At 31.7% G+C, this 9,220-nt stretch overlaps 1 protein-coding gene across 1 annotated transcript in view; it reads left to right on the plus strand.

Annotated features, from left to right (window-relative positions):
* Nucleotides 1-2,922: 2,922 nt before the first annotated feature.
* Nucleotides 2,923-9,220, plus strand: part of LOC125236363 (somatomedin-B and thrombospondin type-1 domain-containing protein) — a 127,476-nt gene continuing 121,178 nt past the window's right edge. Inside the window, exon 1 of the mRNA XM_048143143.1 lies at nt 2,923-3,050. The gene's annotated coding sequence lies outside the window, so the exon portion shown is untranslated. The remainder of the gene's footprint in view (nt 3,051-9,220) is intronic.

The raw sequence follows: 9,220 nt of genomic DNA on the forward strand, positions 1-9,220 counted from the left end.
GCAATTCAGCTGCAACTTATATGAAAATTGCATGCTGACTGCTCACCAACTGCTCATTTTAAATATATCATTTCATCGTTTTCCGTATACATATATGCGAGTGATGAAAAAGAAGCGTTCGAAATTCAAATATGGGACCTAACAAGAAATAGCAAATGTAAGTAAGTAAAGTAAACTCTTTATAGGCTACTAGACTCGTATCGAATTTAGCACATCAAGTTATTGTTTTCTGTAGTATTTGACTTAAGAAATCAATATTTATAGCTAGCGGGCACTAAAAGTGCGTGATGACTGCGTATTTTTAATTAAATATGTGTGTATGTTTTTTTTAAATTATGGACTCCGAAAACGGTGTTGGCCAATGGAGTGACGTCACATAATTCAGATCAACTATGGAAATTAGAGGTAGTAATCTGATCTCCATAGAAGCAACCTCTATTGTATTAAAATTCATAGTGGTTGACGCGTGTGACAATGTGAAATATTTTTTTCTAAATATACTGACGTCATGTCATAGATATTCTATAGATTAATATGGCCGATGTTGTTTTTGCCTGATCACGTAAAAGAAAATTTTAAATAATTTTTTTGCGGGTTTTTAAGTCGTTATAAAATATGGTACTATTTTTTTTTGGTTTAATTAGACAGTAATTAATAATATAAGACATACTTTGAAAAAGGGTCAAGTAGCCTATTGTACCACCAGAAAAAATAAGTATATAAGACATCAAATATAAAAGAAGAAGTAGGAGGAAGTATCAAGGCGAACTTATCCCTGATACTCTTCCAAATGTCACCAACTATCGCACCCTAATCACCCTATACATTAAACTGTTTGCCTGCGGATATCAGGACGGAAGCCAATAAAGCTAAATTCAAAAGGAGTCTGTTTAAGTTTTTAATTAATACTATCTAATAGTATTTTATACAATCGTGATATAATACAAAGCTTTTCAGTCGAGTACCATGTTTAATAGTAATAGTAGGCCTAATAGTTCGGTACGAGAGTGAAAAGCTTAATTATATCCACAGAACTATATTTAGATAGAAGAAACAAGTTCATCTATTTGTATAGGGGCCGAGCGTGTCAAATTTTGTACTGAAGTTGTTTCTTGCCTGTAATTTTAAATATGTCTCAGGCTCTTGATTGTTCATAATTTTTGTGTTGTTGCAATTGAATATCACGTAACGAGGCATTTTTTATGTTTTGATTGACTTCAACTTACAAAAATTGACGCCCGAAAGCTGCAAGCTGCGATTAAAGACGGACAACTCAGTGGATTTCACTGAGTTCATTTGACACGCTAAGTAGATACGTTTGCTTGATCTATGGTATATATGACATCTGTGATTATATCACTATTGTATACAATACTTTTTCTATGAGTTAATTATCATTTTCATCATCAATGGACGAAAACTATCATCATTCAAGTTAAAATTAATGTTAACAGCACGTTAATAGCGTCGTTCACCGTTGTATCAACATCGAATTACCTAGCAACCAATCGTTTATAATACCCGTCTCTGATTGGTTGATACGCGATAGATTAAAAAAAATGTGTTTCAGGTGCAGAAAAATTTGCCAGGTATCGCAAATTAGTATAGAACTTGTATGAAGGTCTATTTTTGAAATTATTACAGTTAACTAAAGTCAATTATAATGAGCTTATTATAATTGAGTCGGAACTGCCATAGAGTATCCAACACCACTTATAGTTTAGTCTGTGGTGTCCTAATTGACAGATTAAAAAAATGTTATTATAGTTTTCTTAGCGAAGAGACTCTGATCCCACAGTCAAACTGTGAAAACCGTTTTGTGGGACATACGTTTTTGTTATAAATGTACCTCTTGTGTCAATAAAAAAAATGCGATTTGCCGTAAGTATTACAGTTTGACCAAAAAGAGTAGAAATTAAAAAGTGGCAACATCGTAGTGTCGTCCCGTATTCTGAAACATTGATTTGAAAGGGATTTCAATTGATTTGTTGCACCGTTTGTAGAATCCATCGTCAGTCCCCCTTAATTTAACTTCAAGATTTTAATTAAACAAATACTTACAAGTCAAAATACAAATAAGTCAATTTATTCGTCGGTGATTTTAATTACTCCGAACTTATATTTACTCCAAAATATCAATCGTGAAAATCTAATATTCGTTGGAGAAATTACTGGGGTTTATAATTGCAATTAAATGTTACTAAGATATTGCTTTGATTTTATGTAAATCAATATTTATTTGACGCAAACATAATAATGTTGTAATATTAATTACGAGGGACGATTTTAGAACATTCAGCAAAATTTTCTCCACTGAAATAACATGTGAAAAAAGGTAAAATTCTATGTTTTTAATACATAATATTTATTAGCATTGGATTCTCATATTTAACGAAGTATACGAGTCCGGGAGCGTTAAAAATCGACTCCTAAGTCCTCTAAACTTCTAGAACATCGATTGTAAAAAATATTTAGGTATGCATAGTCCAATAAAGCTCAATCTAATTTGAAACACAAATGTAGAACATTAATATTACAGTATGATCACCCAAAGCCCTAATAGTGGTTTATACTCCGTTCCATCAAGAAACGTTAATAATTTATGTAATTTCTCTAAGCTAAGAACAATTATTGTAACAATTGTAACAATATAACAATCTTGAATAGTATCCATAGTCCATTCAAATGATACAACTTTGGACCTTTCTTTGCAAGTTTGTAATCTTAAACACAAAATATAATACTCAAACAATACTCTGATCACCCTGCGGCCTCACACCCGTTATATGTTATTACTAAGTATAAGTGGTCCAAGTTAACAACAATTATAACATCTTGTATCAGTCCATACAATTGAGACAAAGCTCTAAATAATCTTAAACACAAATGTAGGACATTAAACAATATAGTATGATCACCCTGCGCCCTCAGTACTCATACCTCTCCCGGTAACCGCGGAGGACGCACGTGGCTCGTCCCCGCTCCGCGTTTCGGACCGTCGGAATACGTGATTAAAAAGTTGAAGTGTCAGTGCTTTTGGCGGGAGACAAGTAAGTTTTTTTTTTATTTATCATGGATGCTAAGGAATTTAGATATGGTTTAAGTTAAGTGGTTTTTTTTTATTTAGCATTTTCTTTCGATTTTAAAGTAATTCAAAGTTAAGTAGGCATAGGCAGAAGCTTTTAAATAAAAAGTATTTCTCATTCGTATTTAGAGGTAGAGTCAAATTTGGAGACTACAGGAAATAGAAAAACTACGCGTATGCCTTTAATTTTAGGCACAAACTGATTTTCGGTAACTGATTTTAAATATTACAAGTATATATGTAAAATCAAATGCTACATACGTTTTAATGAGTAAACAATGTATTATTTTTTACTGGTGAATTTGATTAATATAACTAAGGTTTTGCTGAATATAGTATAAACATATTCAGAAACAGACTCACCACGAATCCATCCTAATAAAAAAACGATCTACTCAGAAACTGGAAACATCAGTATATATTTAACCTATTTCGAATTCGGTAGCCTCCGCCTAAATGTAACTAAGCACTAAAATTATGTTAAAAGAAACTAAATCAACCACGTCGTGGGGTAATTTCCTTAGATTATCTCAAAGCTAATTTTCTAAAAATATATCCAATAATTAACAAAATCTGTTCTATTAAAAAAACGGCAAATTTAATTGAAATTTATCGTTGAACTTATCACAGGAAATTTCCTGCAAATATAAGAAAGTGACGCAAGAAAATTAATCACTTTTCTGAACGAAATTAAATTACAAGTGTCGGCGAGCCACGCCGGGAAAACGGTCATTTCTGGACTTCAGAGGAAATTTATTTTCAGTTTTTTCCCGTTTGATCAATATTACCTATTGATTTTGAGATTGGTAGTTATATAATTACACGATATGACTAATGTTTCCTTGAGTAGTATCTACTTAACGCCTTTTTTATGGTAAAATGTTATGTATCTTTAAAAGCTACTACTTAATTAAATCCTTAACTTTGAATATTTAACTGGGAATTAGAAAAAAAAGAAATGCCTTTTGCACAATTACAGAAAAAAGAAGATAATATTAAACATAGTGGTAATAGGCTTAATTCATTAAAAAAAATAACAATATTTGCCTATTATCGTCACTATTTATACAAATTGCTTGTTCATAGAAAAAAAATACACCATTCTGATAAAATAAACAGGCCTGCATTTTATAAAAAAATGCCATTTGCACAATTACAGAAAAAAAAGAATAAAAAGAATATTGAACATTGTGGTAATAGATTTGATTCATTTGAAAAAAGAACTTGACGATATTTGCCTATTATCGCCATTATTTATACAAATACCATTTTGATAAAATTAATAGGCCTGAATTTTGTAAACTGGGCAATGCATGCACTATGCTTCGACTAGTTAGGGTATAATACAAAATGTAAACTCATCCCATATTAAAAACTGATCAATATTCATTCAAATACAATACATCAACGCTATATTCATTACCATAAATTAGCCGCGGGTGGTACGGTACAAATTATGGCCGAAAACTTAACAATGAAACACTAACTAGTGATGTACTAGACAGATCAATATTACTTGGTAACTAATATATTAATGCATTTCTGTTTTGCCCTATGGTTGACTGGTAGAGAAAGCCTTAAGGCATTAAATCTGCCATTTGTGCTGAAATCTTAAATTAAAAAAAATATACAATAACTCTTCTAAACTAAAAAATATTAATGAGAACACAAAAAAAATGAAATTCAGGTTTGGTTGTAATAATCTGTGTTTCAAAATACGATATTTATGTAAAAACAACTCAAAAAAATTCTTTCACATTTATCTCTGAATGGAATTGACATTTACAAAATGTAGCAATATCATCATGACATTAACTATGACATTTTTTAATTTGGAAGAATTTATAAAAGCCCTTAAAAAAAATTAAAAAAATTTGGATGAAGACAAGCTCAGGAGGGATCAATATCAAGTCATTAAATTTTAATGAACCAATATCCCTTAGAGTCTTAGTATTTTTAAATTGGAATAATGCGATTGTTGTAATCTAATTAAGTAATTAGTGTCCTTCAACTGACAAATCAACATGCCTGTCAATGTTTCTCGATACAAGAATGGCACATCACTGAACATATCGCCCTCGCCTATTAGAACCTTTTACCAAGTAGCCCTAAACTTGGTTAAGCCGACAAGGTTACATTGTCTTTTTAACAATGAAGTGCTAAAGGTTTTTAAAGGACTATTGTGAACCCTGGACAATAAACTTTCAAGTTCTTTTTTTTAAACGGAAAAAACAGGGGTGTGACAAGTTTGTCGGCAATGTCTGTGGTTATCGTACCGAGCTTTCTAACGGAATTACCGATTTTGATGCGTTTTTTTGAAGTGTAAGTTAGTTTTTTTTTGAGGTACTTTAGTACCTACATGTTTTATAAAAATAGATACAGTAATTTTAAGAGCTCTTTAGGAAAATTATGGAAGGCATTTTGGATATTATAGGTTTGTTGTAAATACTAAAATAGTACATTACGATACAAGTGCGTAAAAAAGGAAGTTCGAAACGAGTAGCGATAAATTAAAACACGACCGAAGGGAGTGTTTTAAATCGACACGAGTTACGAATTTCCTTTTCGCACGTGTATCGTACGACGTTTTTCAGTACAGATGAGCCTCCAAAGTTTCGACCTAGCATATAATGAACCATTTCTCGCACTAGTGGGTAAAAAAAAACAACATCTGTACTGAAAAAAATATTTTACTGTACCATCTTTATGCAATGTTACGATCTGAAACTTGAGTATTAGATTCATGTGCTTTGCCTACCCCTTTGTGGGATACAGGCGTGATTGTATGTATGTATATACCTTCTTTATATGTTAGCACGGTTTCTAAACTTTTTCTTTGAAGTCAACTTTGAGAGATTTTCGCCTAAAGACAAAAGTTATATCTTTAAAAGTTTAAGGTCACGGAAGTAGATAAGACTTTTAAATGATTATTAGCTCACGATTCTGAGTGGAAACCACATAAAAATTTCTAAATCCAAAAAAGAAGTGGGGTGGACAACTTTGAAAAAAAAAATGTCCCAAATACAAAATGATGATTAAATCATGTGTGAACATTTTACAAGATACAAAGATACAAGATACAAAGTATTTATTTGCCAGAATACAGTGGGTGCATAGATGGTAACATACAATCAGTGGTACAGTGTACTCTACTCACAACTGAGCATGCAAAATTTACAAAATAATCCATTATTTCATGCAATTCAATTTGAACTAAACATACAATATATACACAATACTTACATTAAAACAATAATTAATTACAATAATTTTGGCTGGATAAATTATTCTTGACTAAAGCTAGCATACAATTTTTTTTAATTATTCCTCATTATCATTTTCGTCAGTATTAAAGAACTCATTTATGGAGTAAAAACATTTATTTAATATTTCTAGTTGTCAATCCATGAAGAAAATTAGAACTACATTTGTATGAAGAATCTGTTGTCCCTGTCCTCTTAAAGTTCCGTGCGTTTCTTGTAAGATGAGTCTGCAAACGCGTGAGCTACTAACCTGCTCTATTTTTTTTATATAATCTAGACTTGCGCGTATAGCTTCTAGAAATCAGGTTGCGTGTTGTTGGTTGACAGCGATATTCAGTAGCCTGTCTACCTAAATTTGGTATTAGCGGACGATTTTACCTAAGTTTCATCAGATATTCCAGTCATCTCTAGAAAATAATTATAAATAAGATGACTTGGAAATAAGTTGTTCATGTTATGTATGGCAATAAAATAAGAATGAAATATGTTAGCTTTTAAAATTGTTTTCATAAAAATCGCATGACGACAATCGCGCGACTTTTCTAATCCTAGAAAAAATGGAGTATAATGTAGTTTGATACATATTCCGTAGCATGTGAGTAACTTACTGTCTATGCATCTCGCTCATATTGCTATTAGGCTAGGATTAATTCAGTATAATGACATGGAATAAAGAAATAAGGTTAACAACCTGATGGTTGTTAACACGATCGTCGTGTTATCGGGTCGATCTAACCCGATATACTCGTGTGAGACTTATTATAAATATGTACAGTCAGCCAAAAAAGTGGTTACAGGTTAACCACTTTTCTACCTTATGTGTTTAAAAATAGAGTCGAGAAGTGGTGAACCACTTTCTTGGCTGACCGTACCTACTTATTTTTTAGCATAATATAATTTATGTTTACAACACCATGAAAGTTAAAAACCTGGATACGTATAAGTTACAGAGACTTAAATTAAAAAAAAATCGCCTATGTGTAGGTACCTAAAAATGAATATTTACAAGAAAGATACGCAATGTATATTTATTTCTGAACTTTAACCGTAGGTAGTAGTTACGTGTTATTAAAAAATCTGTGCCCTTGTATCATAATTTAACATATTTAACAAATAAGTAAGTGGAATTCCTGAAAAATACATGTATAGAAAATTAAGCGTACTATTTTTTTATTTGACTGCCTTCCGAAAAGTTTCGCGGCGGCAATTAGTTACCTATTTGCATATCGGGTCGTATCGACCCAATGACGCAGCGAATCTGTTAAAAACGAAATCATTGTTTTGTACGTTTATTATAAAAATATACTTATCAACCACGAAACTATTTCCACCAAAGTTCTTGTCACTTTTCGCTGAAACGGGTACGATAAGCCTGATCAAACACAGATAACAAGTATTTAGTTTCAAAGTTATTTTACTGAGATTTACTTTGGGCAGTTTGGTTCAGCCACAACGTTTACATTTTACGATATGCTTACATAGACATTTTATTTTCTTTATTTATACTAATTTGATACTGACTAGTGACAATAGTACGTTGTGCAACGTGAGAGCGATTTAAAACCTCGAGTTTGTAATATTCTGACTACCCTAGTTACTTTTCATCATATTTGCAACAAAAAATACAATTATGATAGTTGAAATTTCATAGCTTTCTTGGGAGAACGATTTTTCTATAACTCCCGCTCCGCCTGCGTTCCATTGAACATTTACCATGCGAGTATGATGAAAAAATAAAATAAAGAGGGTACGTAGTACGTAGGCATGTCTTTTTTTCGTTTTTGTTGTCGTCTTACATTTTCTGCAGTTTTTATAAAGCTTTTAATTCAAATAAAAATATGTTTTCATGCCAATCACTGAATGCCATAAATTTTAGGATTTCTCCTGGTTATTTTTTAAAAATCTAGTACATAATGTGAAGGACATAGGAATATCATCCTCCGATATTTTTTGTATTATAAGTATAATCAAGATAGAGTGAAAATAATATAAAATTGTTAATAGCAAGGATTCCATTCAGTTCCAAAAAAACTAAAGTCAAAGTAACAATAGAATTTCTTTAACAAAATTATATCTACTATCGAAAAAATGTACATCTATCTAATAGACTAGGCGCCAGTTTATAAACAATAGTAAAATAAAATAGTTGAGATTAGAGTCCATTAACCTCATAGAGCTGTGACCTCCAAGTGAGATGTTATCGGTCATTGTCATGACATGTCAAACTTTACCGGAAGCCTGCTCTACAAGTTTATGATTTATCAGACTTGCCTATTAGGTATAGTAGTGTCTCTGTGATATGTAGACTTCGAGATATGTTTAAGAAAAAGTAGAAAACACTCAGTTAATTGAAGACCTATAGAAATATCGCGACCAAGACTATATTTGAAAAAAACAATAACCTTAACGCCTTAAAAATATATTCATAAAATCTGGTCATAAAATTACCTGATACCTACTTGACAAATTGCGACCTGCGGGCCGATTTTTGAGTCTCACGCGTTCCAATTCAGAAAATTGTCACTGTATTTTAGTGACAAAATCCCGTATGCGAGATTCAAAAATCGCCCTCCTGCCCATACAAATTGCCGGAGTAGTATTCACTAACGTTTCGGTCAATAATCTGTTTTGCCTAAAGGTTGACTGGTAGAGAATGCTGTCTGGCAGTAAGTCCGCCTTTTGTACTATAAGTTTTCTTTCTTTGTGTAAGATAAAGATTAAATAAAATTAAATACAACATACAAACAATCACGCCTGTATCCCATAAAGGGGTAGGCAGAGCACATGAACTACTAAAGTTTCAATGCCACTCTTGGCAAAAAGGGGTTGATAGAAATCGAAATAAAATTAAATAAATAATAAGAAAGTCGTA

Source organism: Leguminivora glycinivorella, chromosome 19, assembly GCF_023078275.1.
Source record: "Leguminivora glycinivorella isolate SPB_JAAS2020 chromosome 19, LegGlyc_1.1, whole genome shotgun sequence".
Taxonomy (NCBI): domain Eukaryota; kingdom Metazoa; phylum Arthropoda; class Insecta; order Lepidoptera; family Tortricidae; genus Leguminivora; species Leguminivora glycinivorella.